This window comes from Bos javanicus, chromosome 5, assembly GCF_032452875.1.
Source record: "Bos javanicus breed banteng chromosome 5, ARS-OSU_banteng_1.0, whole genome shotgun sequence".
In the NCBI taxonomy this organism is placed as follows: domain Eukaryota; kingdom Metazoa; phylum Chordata; class Mammalia; order Artiodactyla; family Bovidae; genus Bos; species Bos javanicus.
Genome location: NC_083872.1, coordinates 78,190,827 through 78,215,177, shown reverse-complemented (window position 1 = coordinate 78,215,177; position 24,351 = coordinate 78,190,827). Strand labels below are relative to the sequence as shown.

The window sequence follows — 24,351 nt, the reverse complement described above, 5'->3', positions numbered from 1 at the left end:
ACCACATATGATTGACATTAGAAGTTTACCAGCTGTCAGTTTACCAGCCACCATCTTAGGAAAAGCTGTCTGTCACTCAAAGCAAAGCATCTTCTCCTATCTGAGATTTTACTTATATCTTTAATGTCCTTACGTCAAATTCCACGTCTCTCTTTTCTCACCAAAAGTTAAAGTCATTGATGGTGGTAGGGGTGGGGTGAAAACGTTTGAGCCTGTGGAAGAAAAGTTCATGGTAGTATTTTTTTGTAATTTCACCTGGTCTTTGTTGCCGTGTGCGTGCTTTCTCTAGTTGCGACAAGCAAGGGCTACTCTTTGTTGCTGTGTGCAGCCTTCACTGTGGTGGCTTCTCTCATCATGGAGCACAGTCTCTAGGTGTGTGAGCTTCAATACTTGTAGCATGGGCTCTGTAGCTGCATCTTTTGGGCTCTCTAGTTGCATCTTGCAGGCTCTAGAGCACAGATTCAGTCGTTGTGGCGCTGGGCTTAGTAACTCTGTAGCATGTGGAATCTTCCTGGACCAGAGATGGAACTCCTGCCCCCACAGTGGCAGGTAGATTCCTATCCAGTGTACCAACAGGGAAGTCCTCATATTAGTATTTGTTCAAAGAAAAGAATCTGCTTATGGTTATCAAATTACTGCAGTCAGGCCCATGAGAAAAATCTTTTAATGTTTTCTTATTGACAAAGGAATTTTCAGCACTTACCAAAGGGGGACCATATGGAAAGCAGAAGACAGCTTTCTTGACAGCCTATTGGTTATGTATACCTTCAAAATTAATGACTATATTTCCCAAGAAATAGGATTAACCTTATGAAGTCTAGATATCTCAAAGTAACTTGCTACAAACTAGTTAAGACACTTTTTATGACAAGATAAAGATCAGCCATAGGAAAGAAAGAGCCTTTGGCTGATCTTTATCTTGTCATCATAAAAAGTATCATAACTTTGGTCATAACTTTCCTTCCAAGGAGTAAGCGTCTTTTAATTTCATGGCTGCAATCACCATATGCTACCTAGATAGCATATTCAAAAGCAGAGATATTACTTTGCCAACAAAGGTCCATCTAGTCAAGGCTATGGTTTTTCCAGTGGTCATGTATGCATGTGAGAGTTGGACTGTGAAGAAAGCTGAGCACTGAAGAATTGATGCTTTTTGAACTATGGTGTTGGAGAAGACTCTTGAGAGTCCCTTGGACTGCAAGGAGATCCAACCACTCCATCCTGAAGGAGATCAGCCCTGGGATTTCTTTGGAAGGAATGATGCTAAAGCTGAAACTCCAGTACTTTGGCCACCTCATGCGAAGAGTTGACTCGTTGGAAAAGACTCTGATACTGGGAGAGATTGGGGGCAGGAGAAGGGGATGACAGAGGATGAGATGGCTGGATGGCATCACCAACTCGATGGACATGAGTTTGAGTGTACTCTGGGAGTTGGTGATGGACAGGGAGGCCTGGCGCATTGCATTTCATGGGGTCGCGAAGAGTCGGGCACAACTGAGCGACTGAACTGAACTGAACTGATCCTAAATAAGTAGTCTGACTGGCCTCTACCTGTATCATCTAGCTGTAAAACAAATCTGTGAATAACTAATGTGAATCATATTTTTTTAAATCCTTTATAATGATGATTTTTGGGAAAGGACCAAAATGTCCTTGAAATTCTCACAGACTTTAAAATACATTTTAGGAGAGGAATGGTTATAAGAGTAATACATTTTGAAAACTACTCCAAAAGTACTAAAAAGAAAATTCATGAGGAGGCTGAAAATCCTCCATACTCAGAACAGGGTTAGAGATGAATGTTGCATTATTTGGTTGGAAAAAAATCCCCAGCAATTGTGCATTTTGACAAGACTGTCTTAATACCCTGCTTTGTAGCTGGGTGCTCCCACTTGTTATTCTGTTTTGCCACCCACATCCTTCCCATGCTTAGGTAGCTCTAAGCCTACTTACTTTATTACCTCACACTACCGCTTTAGGTCCTTGTACTTCGCCAGGCTCTGCTTTTCTTAAATTAGCCCCCACTCTCTTGGCTTCTGATGGTCCATGGCAAGGACTCTTTACCCTCTTCCCCTCCCTCCAAGGCCTTTGCTAAACTTGTCACCCTCAACTTCTTTCCACTTCCTTCTTGCTGGTTCCATCAGTGGCATCCTTTAAGACCAACATCATGCTGCTGCTGCTGCTGCTAAGTCGCTTCAGTTGTGTCCGACTCTGTGCGACCCTATAGATGGCAGCCCACCAGGCTTCCCTGTCCCTGGGATTCTCCAGGCAAGAACACTGGAGTGGGTTGCCATTTCCTTCTCCAATGCATGAAAGTAAAAAGTGAAAGGGAAGTCACTCAGTCATGTCCAACTCTTAGCAACCCCATGGACTGCAGCCTACCAGGCTCCTCCATCCATGGATTTTCCAGGCAAGAGTACTAAAGGACCAACATCATAAAGGAGTCTTTATGTTTCAGCCCTGGTTTCATCAATTACTGAACCTGTGTTTCTGAACAAGATTCTTAAATTTAATTTCCCATGATCTTTTTTCCCTTTGACATCATGAGTCAAGCTGTTGACTTCTGCATCTAACTTTCATTGCTTGCTACCTTTACTGATATTTCAGTTTTTTCCTATTAACAGTATATACTATGAACCCTGTGAAAGGTCAGTGTTACTATGCTCCTAAGTAGGACTGAGAGAAATTCACATCTTTTAGAAGAAATGAATTTGATACTAGTAGGGATGAGTTGTAGAGAGAAATAAATGGAAGAAAAAAAGGAAGTTATTGTGAATTAGAATAAAATTTATTAAGAGTTCTTATATATTTCTGGCAAGAAAGTATTGAGGATTATTAAAAATTTAAAAATTATGTATTATATATATGTAATCTGATTGTAATGTGATTACATTATGTAATCACCTAGGATTCCACAGTGTTTCATGGAAAAAATTCAAACAGGAGCAGTTTAAACATAAAAGTCCCGAGGTAAGTAGTTCAGGCCTAATATGGCAAATCCATAGTCACAAGGGACCCAGGCTCCTTTTTATCTTCTTTTCTACCATCCTTAGTGCCAGTTTACTGCCAGAAGTCTCCTCATGGTCACAAGATGCTCCTAGTGCTCCAGTCATCATGTCCACATTCCAAGCTGAAAGAAAATGGAATGACCAAAGTGCGTATCTCTCAACGGACACAGCCCCCTTTGAAAGAGATTTCCTGGTTTCTACCGATTTGACTTCTGCTTACATTTCCTTAAATATCCCTAGAAGCCAAGGAGATTAAGAAAAGTAGTCTTGTAGCTGGGCACATTGCCACCCCAAATAACATCAGCATTTCTTACTATGGAAGAGGGAAAAGTGCATTTGTATAGGCAGCTCACAGGCCCTTCTACAATTGCAAACTAGGGCAGAGATAATTTGATGATGATTTTGCTCTAGTTTAGCCTAGACAAGCTCATATCTTTCTCTGCTTAAGCTACTTCAGTACTTCTTAACTTCCTATAAGTTCATAGCAAAAGTTTCATGTTATTTTATTAATGCTTCTTATTATATTCCTTAAGTCTAATCTCTTGCTGCAGTTCTGCTATCCACAGTGTGGGACAGTTAATGCACCAGCTCTGGGATGGGACAATTCACTGGACTTTGAATCCTGGCCGTGCCACTTATCAGCTTGTGACTTTGGCAAGTTAGATGCAAAATAGGAATAATGTTATTTGTTATCATAAATAATGCTTTTAAGGCTGAATCAGTTTTTAATTGATTTTTTTATTGAAGTATAGTTGACTTGGAATGTGTTAGTTTCTGCTGTACAGTAGTGATTCAGTTATACATATATATACATTCTTTTTCATATTCTTTTTTATTATGGTTTATTGTAGGATACTGAATATAGTTCTATGTGCTATATAGTACGATCTTGTTGTTTATCCATCCTATATACAATAGTTTGCCTCTGCTAACCCCAAATTCATAATCTATCTCTACCCTCACCTTGGCAACCACAAATCTGTTCTCTATGCCTGTGAGTCTGTTTCTGTTTTGTAAAAATGTCCGTTGGTGTCATATTTTATGTTCCATGTATAAGTGATATCATATCGTATTTGTCTTTCTCTTTCTGACTTTATTAGTTAGTATGATAATCTCTAGGTCCATCCATGTTGCTGCAAATGACATTATTTTCTTCTTGTTATTGTTAAGTAGTATTCCATTGTGTGTATGTATATAGACCACATCTTCTTTATCCATTCATCTGTTGACGGACATTTGGGTTGTTTCCATGTCCTAGCTATTGTAAATAGTGCTGCTACGAACACTGAAGTGCATGTATCTTTTTTAATTATACTTTTGTCTGGATATATGCCAAGGAGTGGGATTGCTAGGTCATATAGTAACTCTATTTTTAGCTTTTTGAAGAACCTCTCTACTGATTTCCAATTTAGTGGCTGTTGAATAAAGTGGATGGCTGTTCCAATTTATATTCTCACAAAGAGTATAGAAGGGTTCCCTTTTCTCCACACCCTCTCCAGCATTTGTTATTCATAGAGTTTTTAACAATGGCCATTCTGACCAGAGTTTGATGGTACCTCACTGCAATGTTGATTTGCATTTCTCTAATAATTAGTGATGTTGAGCATCTTTCCATGTGCTTGTTGGCCATCTGTATGTTTACTTTGGAGAAATGTCTGTGTAGACCTTCTGCCTATTTTTAATTGGGTTGATATTTTTTGTATCGAGTTGTATGAGCTGTTTGTATATTTGAAAATTCAGTCCTTGTCAGTCTCATTATTTGCAAATATTTTCTCCCAGTCCGTAGGTTGACTTTTTAGTTTTTTTATGGTTTCCTTTGCTGTGCAAAAGCTTATATGTTTGATTTGGTCCCAGAAAAACAGATTTACCTATTTTTTATACATGTTTTGTTCAAAAAAACAGAATTTATAAGAAAAGTTGAATAATTTCTGGTTATTATACTCCTAAAATGTGTACATTTGAGTTTTGCTTCTGGACAGACATATTCTGCTTAGCAGTCTCTTTTGAGATTACTTGTTATTTTTCCCTTTTTTTCCTACTGCCTTAGGAGACTGACCTAAGAAAACATTGATCTGATTTACATTAGAGAATGTTTTGCCTGCGTGTTCTCCTCTCATAGTTTTGTGGTATCATGTCTTATATTTAAAGTCTTTAATAAACTGAGGCAATTTTAAAACTTTCAAGTGAAAGATCACATTGCTTCTTGTGGGGAGAAGACACACTCAAAGCATATGTTTCATTCTCTTTGTTAACCAGTAAGTCCTAAGTGCCCATGTACAGAGCAAAGGAAACATGTCTGAGAAACGTTTTTCTTTTCTTGCTGCTACTAAGTTGCTTCAGTCGTGTCCAACTCTTTGCAACCCTATGGACGATAGCCTGCCAGGCTCCGTTGTCCAATGGATTCTCCAGGCAAGAATACTGCAGTGGGTTGCCATTTCCTCCTCCAGAGGATCTTCCCAATCCAGGGATCAAACCTGCATCTCTAACATCTCCTGCATTGACAGGTGGGTTCTTTACCACTAGTGCCACCTGATAAAAAGATCCTTCCATCCAGGTTGGAGACAGTTTCTTAAATTACGTATTTTTCCAGTCTTGGTTGCAGGTTGAGATTAGAAATAAGGGTCACTTGATCTATTCTTTTACATTCCTAGTCACTGCCGTCTATGGGGTCGCACAGAGTCGGACAGACTGAAGCGACTTAGCAGTAGCAGCAGCATCCCCATCCTTACAATACAGGTAAATTGAGGACCTTCAAATCTTAGGCAACCATACATGACTCCTGGAAAAACCATAGCTTTGATTATCCAAACCTTTATTGGCAAAGTGATGTCTCTGCTTTTAACATGCTGTCTAGGTTTGTCATAACTTTTCTTCCGAGGAGCAAGTGTCTTTTAATTTCATGGCTGCAGTCACCATCTGCAGTAATTCTGGAGCCCAAGAAAATGAAGTCTTTCTCTGTTTCCATTGTTTCCCCATGTATTTGCCATGAAGTGATAAGACCAGATGCCATGATCTTCATTTTTTGAATGTGGAGTTTTAAGCCAGTTTCTTACTCTTTCACCTTCTTTAAGAGTCTTTTCAGTCCCTCTTCACTTTCTGCTATAAGGGTGGTATCATCTGGATATCTGAGGCTATTGATATTTCTCCGGGCAACCTTGATTCCAGCTTGTGCTTCATCCAGCCTGGCATTTCACATGATGTAATTTGCATTTAAGTAAAATAAGCAGGGTGACAAAATACAGCCTTGACGTACTTCTTTCTCAGTTTGACCCAGTCCTTTGTTCCCTGTCTGGTTCTAACTGTTACTTCTTGACCTGCATACAGGTGTCTGAGGGGGCAGGTAACGTGGTCTGGTATTCCTGTCTCTTTAAGAATTTTCCAGTTTGTAGTGATCCACACAGTCAAAGGCTTTGGTATAGTCAATGAAGCAGTAGATGGTCTTCTGGAATTCTCTTGCTTTTTCTACGATCCAATGGATGTTGGCAGTTTGATCTCTGGTTCTTCTGCCTTTTCTAAATCCAGTTTGTACATCTGGAAGTTTTCAGTTCGTGTACTATTGAATCCTAGCTTGGAGAATTTTGAGCATTAATTTGCTAGTGTGTGAGATGAGTATAATTTGCAGTAGTTTGAACATTCTTTGGCACTGTCTTTCTTTGGGATTGGAATGAAAAACTGATCTTTTCCAGGCCTGTGGCCACTGCTGAGTTTTCCAAATTTGCTGGCATACTGAGTGCAGCACTTTCACAATACCATTCTTTAGGATTTGAAATAGCTCAACTGGAATTCCATCACCTCCACTAGTTTTGTTCATAGTGATGCTTCCTAAGGCCCACTTGACTTTGCACTCCAGGATGTCTGGTTCTAGGCGTGTAATCACACCACCATGGTTATCTGGGTCATTAAGATCTCTTTTGTATAGTTCTTTGTATTCCTTCCACCTCTTCTTAATAATCTGCTTCTGTTAGGTCCATACCATTTCTGTCCTTCATTGTGCCCATCTTTGCATGAAATATTCTCTATCTCTAATTTTCTTGAAGAGACCTCTAGTCTTTCCCATTCAATTGTTTTCCTCTATGTCTTTGCATTGATCATGTAGGAAGTGATCATTATATCACTTGCATAAAGGGAAAAACCCTAGGTTTTATGTATTCACTGACTAAATTTCAGTGTGTCAGTGGAGTCAATGTGGATTCACTCCTTTTCTAGGAAACATGTTTTCATTGCCATTAGTGTACTTTAGAAGAGACATCCAGTTTGATGGAGATATTTCAAGGTTTAAATAACATAATGTATAAAGTTTAGTTGGTACAGGCTACCCCTTCGTCTTTTGAACACATATATTCATAGCACCCATCATGGCAAATAGATGGGGAAACAATGGAAACAGTGGTGGATTTTATTTTCTTGGGCTCCAAAATCACTGCAGGTGGTGACTGCAGCCATGAAATTAAAAGACACTTGCTCCTTGGAGGAAAAGCTATGACAAACCTGCTGCTGCTGCTGCTAAGTTGCTTCAGTCATGTCCGACTCTGTGCGACTCCATAGACGGCAGCCTACACCAGAGACATTAACTTTGCCAACAAAGGTCCAAGGAGTTAAAGCTATGTTTTTCCAGAAGTCATTTATGGATGTGAGAGTTGTACCATATAGAAGGCTGAGTGATGAAGAATTGATGCTTTTGAAGTGGGGTGTTGGAGAAGCCTCTTGAGAGTCCCTTGGATTGCAAGGAAATCAAATCAATCGATCCTAAAGTAACTCAACCCTGAATATTCATTGGAAGTACTGATGCTAAAGCTCCAATATGTTGGCCACATCATGTGAAGAGCTGACTCATTGGAAAAGACCCTGATGCTGGGAAAGATAGAAGGCAGGAAGAGAATGGGACGACAGAAGGTGAGATGGTTGGATGGTATCACCAACTCAATGGACATGAATTTGAGCAAGCTCCGGCAGATGGTGAAGGACAGGGAAGCCTAGCTTGCTGAACTACTTGGGGTTGCAAAGAGTCAGACATGATTGAATGACAGAACAACAGCAGCAACATTCAATGCACCTTTATCTATAAAGCCAACACTGAAACAGGTGTTCAACAGAATAGTATTTCCAAATGGAATGCTACTCAGCAGTAAAAAGTAACAACTTACTTATTTACATGAATATATGAAATCAGTCTAAAATACATTTAAAGCAAAAGAAATCTTTCACATACATACACAGGACACAGAGTATAATTTTATTTAGATGGAGTTCTAGAACAGGTAAGACTAGAGTGAAAAATTCTGAACAGTGTGGATGGTGCATGACTAGGAAGGAATAGGAGAGAGTTTTTCCTGGGATTATGGTAACCTCTCAATAGGGGTTCAAATTATGCAGGTGTATACATTTGTCAAAACTCAGAATTGTCCTGTTTAAGATTTGTGTATTTCATTGAATATAAATGTCACCTCAATAAAAGAACAATGAATAAAATTTGAACTCTAGTTAATGGATGTGCATGCTGAAATGTTTGAAGATAAAGAATACTGAAGCCTGCAACAGATGCATCAAAAAAATAAGATGGTTTAAAATATGAAGAATGTGATGGAAATAATAGAAATTAGGTGTGATTATACAGAGTGGTGTTCATGCCACAATTCTTTCTACTTGTCTGTATGTTTGAATTATTTTATACTGAAAATGCTGGCAAGGAAAAATGTTGATGAGCCTTTCCTCAGGAAACACAGTATTGTACTTTTCTAAAGCTCTTTCCTAAAGTAAATGGGATATTGCAATATTGCAGATGACAAAACAGAGATACCATATAAACCCTAAAGTCAGTAATCAAACCTAATTTCTTGTCCAGTACTCTTGCCATGATATATAAACATGTAACATTTCAAGTCACTTTAATTTTATGGGGGGCCTCACAAACTCTCATTTAGTAAGTAGAGATGATTTCTCTTAATTTGCATATTTTAAAGTCATGCTCATTGGGATGAAATGGTTTCCTCATTGTTGTCGTTCAGCCACTAAGTCATATCCAACTCTTTGCTACCCCATGAACTGCAGCACACCAGCCTCCCCTGTCCATCACTATCCCAGAATTTGCTCAAACTCATGTCTATTGAGTCAGTGATGCCATCCAACCATCTCATCCTCTGTCATCCCCTTCTTCTCTTGCACTCAATCTTTTCCAGAATCAGGGTCTTTTCCAGTGAATCATTCTTCATGTCAGGTGGACAGAGTATTGGAGCTTCATCTTCAGCATCAGTCCTTCCAATGAATATTTTGGATTTATTTCCTATAAGATTGACTGGTTTGATCTCTTTTCTGTCCAAGGGACCCTCAAGAGTCTTCTCCTGTGGCACAGTTCGAAAGCATCAATTCTTCAGCAGCAGCCTTCTTTATGGTCCAACTGTTACATCCATACATGACTACTGGAAAAACTATGGTTTTGCTATATGGACCTTTGTTGGCAAAGTGATGTCTCTGCTTTTGAACATGCTGTCTGGGTTTGTCATAGCTTTCCTTCCAAGGAGCATCATCTTTTAATTTCGTGGCTGCAGTCATTGTCCAAAGTGATTTTGGAGCCCAAGAAGATAGTCTGTCACTCTTGCATTGTTTCCCCATCTCTTTGCCATGAAATAATGGGACAGGATGCCATGATCTTAGTTTTTTGAATGTTGAGTTTGAAGCCAGCTCTTTTACTCTCCTCTTTCTCCTTCATCAAGAGGCTCTTTAGTTCCTCTTCACTTTTCTTCCATTACAGGGGTATCATCTGCATATCTGAGACTACTGATATTTCTTCCAGCAATCTTGCTTCTAGCTCGTGATTCATCCAGCCTGGAATTTTGCATAATGTACTCTGCATAGAAGTTTTATAAGCAAAAATATAGAATAGCTTTTTGACTTTGGAAGATGGAAAATTATTAAATGAGATGGGAAAAGTGCTAGCCAGAAAGCAAGATTGGTCATTGGACTACTTTAAAATCAAGGATATTACTTTATTAAAAGACATCACCAAAAAGAGCTCGGAGAGGTGGAAACCACCAACTGTCAGAAAGTATTTGACACCCATGTAACTGAAAAATGATAAAGATACAGGAAACTGTCCTTCAGACAATGATTTCATCAAAAGATGCTGTGATATGGGTGAAAAATCAAGCCATAAATTCTGGGGAGAGATATTTGTTTTGCATATGGCTGACAAATCATTAAAGATGGTAAAAAGCATTCTGTTGAAAATTGAAAAAAGCCTTGAATAGAAATTACACAGAAGTGGAAATGTGAATGGTCAATAAAATATGAAATACTTTGTACTAAATAAAGTATATACTTTATACTAAATACTAAGTAGAGAAGGCAATAGCACCCCACTCCAGTACTCTTGCCTGGAGAATCCCATGGATGGAGGAACCTGGTGGGCTGCAGTCCATGGGGTCGCTAAGAGTCTAGTTTCAGTAGAAATTAGGAAAATGCAAATTAAAACCGCCAGATGTCACACTATGTCACACTCCCCAGAGTGGGAAAAGCTTTAAAGTCGAAAAGTCAACAGTAAGAACGTGGAACTCTTAGACGCTGGTGGCAGTGTGAATCAGGGCAGCCACTTCCTAACAACCTTGCAGTCTTGTTAGGAAGAGTTGAAGCTGTGTGTGATCTATAGGCTGGTCATTTAGCTCCTGATCCACACTCTAATATAGTGATTCTCAACCCTTATGTTAGAATCTAAAAATGCTGTTTTTCAGTCACTGGTCATGTCCAACTCTTTGTGACCCCATGTACTGCAACATGCCAGGCCTTCACCATCTCTCAGAGCTTGCTCAAACTCATGTCCATTGAGTCAGTGATGCCATCCAACCATCTTGTCCTCTGTCGTACCCTTCTCCTCCTGCCTTCAATCTTTCCCAGCATCAGGGTCTTTTCTGATCATCAGGGTCAACCCTTGTGTTAGAATCTAAAAATGAGCTGATCAGAAATAGTTTGGCTGGGCATTTCCCCAGACGTGTAGTTTCCAGATTGTGTTTGTAGGTGCCCAGGGGCACTACCACAAACTCACAGAGGACTGTGGGGTATTTTACATGTTCGAGAGAATACTGTGATACTCTGCTGGACACTGCATGAACTGCTAACTCAAGGTGGTTCAGGTCACAGTTTCTTTGTTAGACTTGCTCCATTCTTTTCTACTATGCAATATTTTGCAAAACTAGATCTTTCAGTGGTTGCTCAAGTAAAAAGCAGATAGGAAAACCATAGGAAAATCACTGTGAAACAAGAAATGAAGATGGCTTAGTCCACTCTGATTCCAGGGTTTGAGAAGTTGTACAGAGTCAAACAGGTGCATGTATACCATTCCTAAGCAATTGTGGTTTTTTAAGAATGAAACTAATATTTTTTCTTTCAGTTTTTGCACATTAGTTTTTCAGACAGATTGTGCATCATTTTGGAGAAGGAAATGGCAACCCACTCCAGTATTCTTGCCTGGGAAATTCCATGGACAGAGGATTCTGGTGGGCTACAGTCCATGGGTTGAACAGTCAGACACGACTGAGCTACTAACACACACAGTGCCTCATTTGGACGTGAAGACTTAGTAAGTTGTTTGGAACTATTTAGTAAATGGACTTGTTCGGTATTTCTTTTGTCCTGGGGTGCCATTAAAAAAAAGTTTTGAGACACCAAGTGTATCTTGAACCAAGAATGTTTGACAATCTCTATCCCAAATTAGTTAACTGAGAATATTTGGGGCTGGAGTCTGTGTGTCTTTGTTTTTGAAAAACTTCCTAGGTGATTCCAATGGCCCCTAGAACTGAGAAGCACTGCTAGGGAAACTCATACACATGTGGCTGAGGATAATTCTATTCAAAGTATATCTGGGGACCAGTGCCGTTTTGCACATGATTTTCTACAGGTCTTTGTCAAGGTGTAGTTTGTATTAATCACATCTTCAGTGAATAACAATACAGATTTTGTAATTTTTTTTATCCCTATGTTACATTTGTTCTGGTTAAATTTATTGAAGTGTAATTTCCTGACTGTTAAATCTAATAATAAAATAATAATAAAAAAATGGATAGTTGGACAACATGAACTCACTCATTGCAGCCAAATGGTGCAGTCATTTTGAAAGATAGTTTGGTGGTGTTTTACAAAAGTTAACATACTTTTACCATACAATCTACTAATCATAATCCTTGGCTTTCCCCAAAGGAGTTGAATACTTATATCCACATAGAAACCTGCTCACATATGTTTATAGCAGCTTTGTTCATAATTGTCAAAACTTGTAAGCAACCAAGGATGTCCTTCGGTAAAGTGAATGGACAACTAAACTGTGGTACATCCAGACAATGGAATATTATTCAGTGCTAAAAGCAAATGAGACATAAGCCAAGAAAAGACATGGAGGAAACTGAAATGCACGTTACTAAATGAAAGAAGCCAATCTGAGAAGACTTCATACCGTATGATTCCAAGTATATGACGTTCAGAAAAAAGCAAAATTCTGGGACTGTGAACAAGTCAGTAGTTGGCAGGAATTGGAGGGTATAGCAGAACAGATAGAGCAGAGAGTTTTTAGGGCAGTGAAACTACTCTGTATGATAGTGTAATGGTAGATACATGTCATTCCGGCTGTGTCCGAATCCACAGAAAAAAACCACCAAGAGTGAACCCTAATGTAAACTGTAGACTTCGGGTGATTATGATGTGTGAGTGTAGGTTCTTCAGTGAAACTACTCTGTATGATACTGTAATGGTAGATACATGTCATTCCGGCTGTGTCCGAATCCACAGAATATACACCACCAAGAGTGAACCCTAATGTAAACTGTAGACTTCGGGTGATTATGACGTGTGAGTGTAGGTTCTTCAGTTGTAATGAAAGTAGCTCTCTGGTGGGGGGAAGCTATGCATGTCAGAAGGCAGGGAGTATTTGGGAAATCCCTGTACTTTCCTCTCAATTTTGCTGTGAACCAAAACCACTCTAAAGGAAGTCTTTAAAAAAACCATTGGGGCTTACATTCTGTGTTTTTCTTCTAGTATTTTTCTAGTAATTTATTATTTATATAGTTTTATTAAAGTATAATTGACATACAACAAACTGCACATACTTAAAGTGTACAACTGGATGAATTTTGACATATGTATACATTTGTGAAATCATCATCACAAACAAGATAATGAATATATCCGTTAGTCCTTAAAGTGTTTTAGTGTACCATCATAATCCTTCCTTTTCCTTTCCACACTGCTTCACTGCTTCCTTAAGCTCCCCCAGCTCTCTGCCACCCACACCCCTCTCCAGGGCAACCACTCATCTGCTTTCTGTCAAGTAGATAAGATTTGTCTGACCTATTTTACTCAGCATACTTATTTTAAAATTCAACCATGTTGCATGTATCAATAGTTCATTCATTTTAACTTCTGAGTAATAATCCATTTTATGGATATACTGCAATTTCTTTATTCATTCATCTGTTGATGGACATTTCAGTTTTTGTCTATTACATATAAAGGTGTGCACATTTGTGTACAAATCTACATGGACATGGTTGGGTCATGTCATAGATACATGGTTCCAGTAGTACATTTTTATTGTATTTTGCAAAAGTGTTAGTCCACCAATGATTGGAAATAAAACAAATCCTTCCCAAAATGTATTTTGATAAGTACTAACCAGGGAGATATGCACACTGTTATGATAGCAAAATAACTGGATGCAATGGATCCAGTCATCCATTGTTAAGATTAGGAGAATGGAATATTAAAATGAGGTATATACTTATTCAAAATAATATAACAATGAAAATAGATCAATAATAGCTACATTTATCAAAATGGTTAAATATTAGCCATTGAAAGTTGAGTTTAAAAAGCAAATTGCAAAAGAATGCCTATGGAATGATTCCATTATGCAAATTTTAAAAGAAAATGATATTAAATATTCAGAAGATGTGGCAAGAATACAAAGAAGGACTGTACAAAAGAGATCTCAGTAACCCAGATAAGCAAGATGGTGTGATCACTCACCTAGACTCAGACATCTTGGAGTGTGAAGTCAAATGGGCCTTAGGAAGCATCACTACAAACAAAGCTAGTAGAGGTGATGGAATTCCAGTTGAGCTATTTCAAATCCTAAAAGATGGTGCTGTGAAAGTGCTTCACTCAATATGCCAGTAAAATTTGGAAAACTCAGCAGTGGTCACAGGACTGGAAAAGGTCGGTTTTCATTCCAATTCTAAAGAAAGGCAATGCCAAAGAATGTTCAATCTACCACAGAAGTGCACTCATTTCACATGCTAGCAAAGTAATGCTCAAAATTCTCCAAACCAGGCTTCAACAATATGTGAACTGAGAACTTCCAGATGTTCAAACTGGATTAAGAAAAGGCAGAGGAACCAGAGGTCAAATTGCCAACATCCACTGGATCATCAAAAAAGCAAGAGAATTCCAGGAAAACATCTAATTCTGCTTCATTGACTATGCTAAATCCTTTCACTGTGTGGATCACAACAATCTGTGGAAAATTCTTAAAGAGGTGGGAATACCAGACCACCTTACCTGCCTCCAGAGAAACCTGTATGCAGGTCCAGAAGCAACAGTTAGAACTGGACATGGAACAATGGACTGGATCAAAATTGGGAAGGGAGTACGTCACCCTGCTTATTTAACTTATATGCAGAGTACATCATGTGAAATGCTGGGCTGGATGAAGCACAAGCTAGAATCAAGATTGCTGGGAGAAATATCAATAACCTCAGATATGCAAATGACACCACGCTTATGGCAGAAAGTGAAGAGGAACTAAAGAGCCTCCTGATGAAAGTGAAAGAGGAGAGTGAAAAAGCTGGGTTTAAATTCAACATTCAAAAAAACTAAGATCATGGCATCTGGTCCCATCACTTCATGGCAAATAGATGGGTAAACAATGGAAACAGTGAGAGACATTTTTTCTTGGACTCCAAAATCACTGCAGATGGTGACTGCAGCCATGAAATTAAAAAAGACACTTGCTGCTTCGAAGCAAAGCTATGACAAACCTAGACAATATATTATTTATTTATTTTTATGCAGTGACAATCTTGTTTCTTCCTTGATTTACTGTGGATTAAAGATCAATACAGAGTTATATAGTTCATGTACATCTTATTTCAAATCTAACGGACCTCCTAGCATTCGAGTATCCCAAAACTCATTTATATAAAGTAATTTTCTTATGTTTATTTTTTAAATTTATTTATTTTACTTTACAATATTGTATTGGTTTTGCCATACATTGTCTTGAATCCACCATGAGTGTACATGTGTTCCCCATCCTGAACCCCCCCTCCCACTTCCCTCCCCATCCCATCCCTCTGGGTCATCCCAGTGCACCATCCCCAAGCACCCTGTATCATGCATCAAACCTGGACTGGGAGAAAATAATAGCAAACAAAGCAATGGACAAAGAATTAATCTCAAAAATATACAAGGAACTCCTGCAGCTCAATTCCAGAAAAATAAAAGACCCAATAAAAAGTGGGCCAAAGAACTAAACAGACATTTCTCCAAAAAAGACATACAGATGGCTAATAAACACATGAAAAGATGCTGAACATCACTCATTATCAGAGAAAAGCAAATGAAAACCACAATGAGGTACTATTTCACGCCAGTCAGAATGGCTGCTATCCAAAAGTCTATAAGCAATAAATGCTGGAGAGGGTGTGGAGAAAAGGGAACACTCTTACACTGTTGGTGGGAATGCAAACTAGTACAGCCACTATGGAGAACAGTGTGGAGATTCCTTAAAAACCTGGAGATAGAACTGCCATATGACCCAGCAATCCCACTGCTGGGCATACACACTGAGGAAACGAGAATCAAAAGAGACACATGTACCCAGTGTTCATTGCAGTACTGTTTATAATAGCCAGGACATAGAAGCAACCTAGATGTCCATCAGCAGACAAATGGATAAGAAAGCTGTGGTACATATACATGATGGAATATTACTCAGCCATTAAAAAGAATACATTTGAATCAGTTCTAATAAGGTGGATGAAACTGGAGCCTATTATACAGAGTGAAGTAAGTCAGAAAGGAAAACACCAATACAGTATACTAACACATATATATGGAATTTAGACAATATTTTAAAAAGCAGAGACATTACTTTGCCAACAAATGTCCATATAGTCACAGCTATGGATTTTCCAAGAGTCATGTATGGATGTGAGAGTTGTATCATACCAAAGGCTAAATGTCAAAGAATTGATGCTTTTTAAGTGGGGTGTTGGAGAAGACTCTTGAGAGTTCCTTGGACAGAAAGATCAAACCAGTTAATCTAAAGGAAATCAGTCCTGAGTATTCACTGGAAGGACTGATGCTGAAGCTGAAGCTCCAATTCTTTGGCTACCTGATGTGAAGAGCTGACTCACTGGAAAAGACCCTGATGCTGGAAAAGATTGAAGGCAGGAGGAGAAGGGGATGACAGAGAATGAGATGGTTGGATGGTATCACCAATGGAATGGACACGAGATTGAGCAAGCTCCGGGAGATGGTGAAGGACCGGGAAGCCTAGTGTGGTGCAGTCCATGGGGTCTCAAAGAGTTGGATACGACTGAGCAACTGAACAACAACAACAATATTAAATTATTTGTTGCTTCCAAGTGCATAGATATATAGTAAAGTATAAAGAAAGCAAGAAAATGGTAAATACAAAATAGGGTATTGCTTCCCTGAAGAGAGGTTGGGGTACAGCAGAGGAGATAGAATCAAGGAAGGGTATACAGAAGCTTTTGAGGCTAATGTGTCATAATCTCTTTCCTGTGATCCACATAGTCAAATGCTTTGGTGTGTTAAGAAAGCTGAGGTAGATGTTTTTCTGGTACTCTCTTGCTTTTTTTGATGATCCAGCGGATGTTGGCAATTTGATCTCCGGTTCCTCTGCCTTTTCTAAAACCAGCTTGAACATCCGAAAGGTCATGGTTCATGTACTGTTGAAGCCTAGCTTGGAGAATTTTGAGCATTACTTTGCTAGTATGTGAGATGAGTGCAACTGTGTAGCAGTTTGAACATTCTTTGACATCGCCTTTCTTTGGGATTGGAATGAAAACTGACCTTTTCCAGTCCTGTGACCACTGATGAGTTTTCCAAATTTGCTGACATATTGAGTGCAGCATTTTCACTGCACCATATTTTAAAATTTGAAATAGCTCAACTGGAATTCCATCACCTCCACTAGCTTTGTTCGTAGTGATGCTTCCTAAGACCCACTCGACTTTGCATTCCAGGATGTCTGGCTCTTGATGAATGTTCACACCATGGTGGTTATCTGAGTCATGAAAATCTTTTTTGTACAGTTCTTTTGTGTATTCTTGCCACCTCTTCTTAATATATTCTGCTTCTGTTGGGTCTGTACCATTTCTGCCCTTTATTGTGCCCATCTTTGCATGAAATGTTTCCCTGTTTTGTCTAATTGTCTTGAAGAGATCTCTAGTCTTTCCCATTCTGTTGTTTTCCTCTATTTCTTTGCATTGATCACTGAGGAAGGCTTTCTTATCTCTCCTTGCTATTCTTTGGAACTCTGCATTCAGATGGGTATATCTTCCCTTTTCTTCTTTGCCTTTAGCTTCTCTTCTTTTCTCAGCTCTTGTAAATCCTCCTCAGACAACTATTTTGCCTTTTTGCATTTCTTTTTCTTGGGGATGATCTTGCTCCCTGCCTTCTGTACAATGTCAAGAGCCTCTGTCCATAGTTCTTCACGCACTGTCTACCAGACCTAATCCCTTGAATCTATTCATCATTTCCACTGTATAACCATAAGGGATTTAATTTAGGTCATACCTGAATGAAATTAAAAGATGCTTACTCCTTAGAAGTAAAGTTATGACCAACCTAGACAGCATATTAAAAAGAAGAGACATTACTTTGCTGACAAAGATCAATCTAGTCAAGGCTATGGCTTTTCCAGTAGTCATGTATGGATGTGACAGTTGGACTGTAAAGAAAGCTGAGCGCTGAAGAATTGATGCTTTTGAACTGTGTTGTTGGAAAAGACTCTTGAGAGTCCGTTGGACTGCAAGGAGATCCAACAAGTCCTAAAGGAAATCAGTCTTGAATATTCATTGGAAGGACTGATGCTGAAGCTGAACCTCCAATACTTTGTTCACCTGATGTGAAGAACTGACTTATTTGAAAAGACCTGATGCTGGGAAAGATTGAAGACAGGTGGAGAAGGGGATGACAGAGGATGAGATGGTTGGATGGCATCACTGACTCAATGAACATGAATTTGAGTAAATTCTGGGAGTTGGTGATGGACAGGGAGGCCTGGCGTGCTGCAGTCCATGGAGTCGCAAAGAGTAGGAACACGACTGAGTGACTGAACTGAACTGAACTGATCTGATCTGAGTGGTATAGTGGTTTTCCCTACTTTTTTCATTTGAAGTCTGAATTTGGCAATAAGGAATTCATGATCTGAGCCACAGTCAGCTCTGGGTCTTGTCTTTTGTTGACTGTATAGAGCTTCTCCATCTTTGCCTACAAAGAATATAATCAATCTGATTTCAGTATTGATCATCTAGTGATGTCAGTGTGTAGACTCATCTCTTGTGTTGTTTGCTATGAACAGTGCATTCTCTGTACAAAACTCTGTTACCCTTGCCCTGCTTCATTTTGTACTCCAAGGCCAAATTTGCCTGTTATTCCAGGTATCTCTTGACTTCCTACTTTTTCATTAGAGTCCCCTATAATGAATAGGATATCTTTTTTGGGTGCTGGTTCTATAAGGTCCCGTGGGTCTTCATAGAATTATTCAACTTCAGCTTCAACATTACTGCTTGGGGCATAGACTTGGATTACTGTGATCGAACATGGGTTGAGTGAGTGAAGTCTCAGTTGTGATTGACTCTTTGCGACCCATCCATGGGATTCTCCAGGTAAGAATACTGGAGTGGGTTGCTGTTTCCTTCTCCAACATGGGTTAGAGTATATAAAATTAAAAACTTATTTCTTTGGTCATATTGCCACATTTCAAGAGCTCTTTTGCCACACGTAGACAGTGGTTACCATATTGGACAACACAGATATATCATTGATGGGAGTCCTATTTGGCAGTGCTGTTTTATGCTCTTACCCTGAATTTCATTTTATTTTTAAATTTTTCTAACATTATACCACATACTTACTGATTTATTTGTGTTCCACTAGAATTCTCCCAAAAGCAGAGATTTTTTTTTCTAAAATGTTGCTGAATCCTTAGTGCCTCAAGCAATGCCTGTTTACAGTTATCTGTAAATGCTTGTTTAGTGAACAAACAAATGTATGAACAAGTTTTAGGATTTCAAGTAAAAACTACTTTGTCTACTGTCCTTGAATAACCTAGTATACCCTTTTGTCACAATTTTTAAGATGAAAGAATGAAAGTCCTGTAACCAAGGATCATATTTGAGAGATAATATGATATTATTAAATATACTAGCTGAACTTCATCTTTCATATTATGAAAGACAAGAAGCATGAAAATTCCACTTAATGGTTAACATATTGTCTTGAATATGAAGGTAAAAAATACAAGTTTTCTTTGGATTAAGAGGTCATGTGAGTAGAATAAGAAAGCAAGGTATACTTATTATATAGCTAAATGGACTTAAACTGCCCCACAGTTGAAATCAACTGATACACTGTGATGCACTATATTAAAGGTGATAACTGTGGAATTATAGCTACACATATGATGAGAAATCCTAGTACATTCTAAAATTGTATAGAAATGTCAGTTTATCTCAAACTAATTTCAGATAAAGATTGTCCATGAAATGACTGCAGTGCCTAAAAAGAATTTGCTATCTGAACAAAATATAACTAGAAGCATGACTGCCCTACGTTTGCCTATAAATAGCAAAGCTAGTTTTGTGATTTCTGCCAAGCATGCAGCTTCAGTAGTCTTATAAGAGACTGCTTCTCTTCTCTTGGGTCCAACTTTGTCAGGAGTTACTTGGAATGGTGGTGGAGGAGGGAGGTACCTGGCAGAGCCACACAGGCCTGGTAAATCAGCATCAACAATTAGCCGCATGATAGTTGTCAGCTGGCTGTCATGGCCAGTTCTGGTTACCAACAGTTAGGAATTGGTAAAATAGGAGTGTTTTCTCCTTCACTCTCCCTTAATGCAGATTTTTCTGAGTCGTGTTATTTCTCAAAGAATTTGCAAATGTAGATCATGGAACATCTGTAGCCTGTGCTGGATTGGTGTTATTTTTATATTAAAAAAAAAAATTACACCATAATAAATGTTCTTGAATAACTTTCCATACTTACACTGGTTTTAAATCAGGCCTAGTGAAATTACACATTCCTCATAAAAATGATGACTAACTTTTGGATACCCCTATGCTCAGTTAAAGTTTCTGAGCTGCAATAAATATGAGTTAAGGATTCATCAAAGATGAATTTGTCAAAAATGAATTCATCAATTTGTATTTTCAGTTTCAATTCTTGACTGTATTTTTTTTTTTCTTGACTGTATTTTGAAGATCTCTTCTGTGTATATACTGAAATGTTTTATTTCCTTTGGTGCTGGATCCAGAGTACACTTGCTATTAATTAAGATCTTAGGGGTCAATTTAGCCACCAAGGGAGCATTGCCTGTGTGCTGAGAATAATGTGAGAACCATAGGTTGCCTTAGTCTATTGATTTTACTCAGGCAGAGTTAAGAAAATGGCCTGTGGAAGTTTTCTGTTACCTAGTAGTGAGGAAGTAATTGTGAAAAAGAAGCAGGTTGAGGTGCCTGACACAGAGTTCATGCTAATTTTAGATTTCACTAGTACTTAAGTATATAGTCGGGCTTCACTGGTGGCTCAGTGATAAAGAATCCACCTGACAATGCAGAACACCCAGGTTCAATCCCTGGGTCAGGAAGATCTGGTGGAAAAGAAAATGGCAATCCACTCCAGTATTCTTGCCTGGAAAATCCCATGGACAGAGGAGCATGGTGGGGTATAGTCCCTGGGGGTAGCAAAAGAGTTGGGCGCAACTTACTGACTACACTAAGAAGAAGATATAGTTAAGGTTCCTTTGCCAGGGTGAGGGTCTACTGAAGATGTCACCAGGTCACCACGGAGAGATGTGCTGCCAGACATCTTTCCAAAGGCATTTTAATGAGTAATGAGTTCAGAATTTCTCTCACAGAGTCTGATCATTACCAATGGAAAAGCAAGGTCAGTGGCACCTCCAAAGTTAATTTTTCATCTGTTCATAAGTCTATACATGTATTATCACATGTAGAATCTTGGCTACTCCAATAAAGTATGTCTTTCTGTCCTGAGACTGAAGAAGCCAAACACCAAGAGTATCCTTCTCTGTTGATTCTAGCCTTATTTCTTCATGATCTGTACACAGTCCAGAAGCATCATTTAATAACATTTGAAATTTTAAAATATATGTATGTGTGTGTGTGTGCGTGTGTCTGTGTATGTGTGCTGAGTCGCTTTAGTCATGCCTGACTCTTTGCAACCCCATGGACTGTAACTCGCCAGGCTTCTCTGTCCATGGAATTCTCCAGGCAATGATACTGCAGTGTGTAGCCATTCCCTTCTCTAGGGGATCTTCCCAACCCAGGGACTGAACTTGCAGGCAGGTATTTTACCGTCTGAGCTACCCTAAGGTAACCAGAATACAATTATGGGGACCAGAAATTGACATTGCTACAATATTATTAGCCAATATTAAGAGTATATTCTGATTTTGCCAAATGTCCTACTAATATCTTTTTTTCAGGGCTGGCTGCAATCTAGGTTCCTGTACTGCATTTGTTATGTTTCCTTAGTCTCATCTTGTCTAGAGAAGTCTTTCTCTCTTTTTCCTAACCTTAATACTTTTGAAGGGTCCTGGCCAATTATTTTGTAGAATGTTTCCATTTTGATTTGCTTCATGCTTTCTTGTGGTAAAAACTGGCTTATGCATTTTTGGTAAGAATATCACAGAAATGACCCTGTGCCTGCCGCATGTGTTGATCAGAGGGTACACAATGTCAGGATGTCTTGTTGCTGCTGAGCTAAGTTTTGGTCACTTAGTTAAGGTCTACTGGGTTACTCCATTGCAAAGTTACTGTTTTTCCCATTGGAATTAATAAATATCTTGGGAGAAAATGCTTTAAGACTATGCAAATATCCTGTTTCTCATCATATTTTTTACCTGTTATTTTATATTCCATATATTTCATTGATAATCTTTACCTGCAATAATTATTACTTGGTATCTGCCAAGTAATGCTGATGTATTTTATTTCTATTAGAATTAAATTATTAGAATTCTACTGTGAAGAAAAGCTGTTTCTTCTTCCCTTATTTATTCAGTTATTACATCAGTGTGGACTCATGAATATTGATTTTGTTTTGTGGATTATAATTCACTACTGTAACTCTTTTGTTTCCCCCAATTATCCCAGATTTGGCCATTTGGGAGCCTCTTTAGTTAGACTCTTGTGTCCTTTGACATATCCACGTCATTTTTAAAAAGCATTTTGTTACTCTTTGGCACCACAGCTTGCACCAAGTTCATTTTGCTCCAGCCAGGGACTCAGTCATTTCTTCAAAGAACCCTAGTTCTTTTAATTGGGGATTGATATTTAGAAACAAAATTTGGCTGCAAGGTTTGCTGACAGAGCTAGAAAATCTGTGTACACAACCACACATAAGCACTTTGGTCTCTCCATCTATTGAACTACTTCCCTGTTAAAGACTATCCTGATCCTTCTAATTACAACTCAATACTGCTAGTTTCCTTCTCCCTTTCTTTATTTGTAATGCCTTTCTCCAGCAGGGAGAAATTTGGCTTTCATTATCCATAATATGTTTACTTATTTCCTCAAACCTAGTATACAAAGGAGTTTTAGAATTGTGTCTCTGTAATCCCCATGAGAAACAAATTTACTAACTAGACTATAGTGTTTGGGTACAATTTGTTTTGTCTTTAGCTTTATAGTGTATAGCAAAAATACCCATTTCCAAAATTGCTCAGGTTAGATCTTTTTTTCTCGACTCCTTTCAATGTAGTCATGTTGTTCATTTGTAGTACAGCTGGGTTCATTTGTTACTATTGTGTTCCATTGGGTCCCTGGACACATAGAGGCTGATCTTAATTATTATTTATTTGGGAGGTACATGAAACATTATAAAGAGTAGAGGCCTTACTTTGCTAACAAAGGTCTGTATAGTTAAAGCTATCATTTTTCCAGTGGTCATGTATGGATGTGAGGGTTGCACCATAAAGAAGGCTGAGCACCAAAGAATTGATGCTTTTGAACTGTGGTTTAGAGAAGACTCTTGAGAGTCCCTTGGACTGCAAGGAGATCCAACCAGTCAATCCTAGAGGAAATCAATCTTGAGTATTCATTGGAAGGACTAATGCTGAAGCTGAAGCTCCAATACTTTGGCTACCTGATGCAAAGAGCTGACTCACAGGAAGAGACCCTGATGCTGGAAAAGAAGGCAGGATGAGAAGGGGATGACAGGATGAGATGGTTGGATGGCATCACCGACTCAATGGACATGAGTTTGAGCAAACTCTGGGAGATGGTGAAGGACAGGGAAGCCTGGCATGCTGCAGTTCACGGGGTCGCAAAGAGTCAACACAACTGAGCGACTGAACAACAAAATGTGAAACTGCATACTGTAGTTCTAAGAGTGAGAATGATATGATAAGACAATCTCAAAAAGTGTCACTCCTATGAAATGTGATCTGTTGTATAGCATTTCATTCCCTCATTCTTTCTACCTCGTTCCTACTCACCAACTGTAGCTTATCAATTTCATTAATTTCTGGGTTTTTAAAATTTCTTTATACACAGATATGTTTTCTTAAATATTGATCTCATTTTATGTCTTTTTGTGGTACCAGAAGTTTGAATGCTGTTTGGTAGTTTTCTCTCTTAAAGGTATTGTTTGTAATTGATATATTCTTACCACTAATATATTAGAAAGCTAATGAAACTATCATTTTCTTTCTCGAAAATTATTTTGGGGATTTTTTTTCTAGACTGAAAATTAGAATATGAATTTTTATGGTTTCCTTAGCGCTTAGCTGTCTATTCCTTGATAGGATTTTTCTAAAAAATGGTAACATAAAACAAGCAGTATTGTTTTTCAGGTTTTAACACATTATATCTATATTTTAGCAAAACATTTAAAATTTTCTTTCTCCTTGTTAAATTGAATTATTTCAAGTGTCAGTGAGAGCTGCTAGCCTGTTACATGAACTGTGTAGTTTTTGCTTCTGAAAGTCTTGCTGAATAGCTTTTATTGTACACAAATCAAAATGAATCATGTTCCCAATTCTGTTGAGTAGTGCAGCGGTGCATTTCATTTTGTGCTCTTTCTCTTTTCA

The 24,351-nt window shown here is 38.5% G+C and overlaps 1 protein-coding gene across 5 annotated transcripts in view; it reads left to right on the top strand.

Annotated features, from left to right (window-relative positions):
- The window catches only part of BICD1 (BICD cargo adaptor 1), a 252,610-nt gene that overhangs the window by 87,544 nt on the left and 140,715 nt on the right, over positions 1–24,351 (top strand). The gene's annotated exons all lie outside the window — the stretch shown is intronic.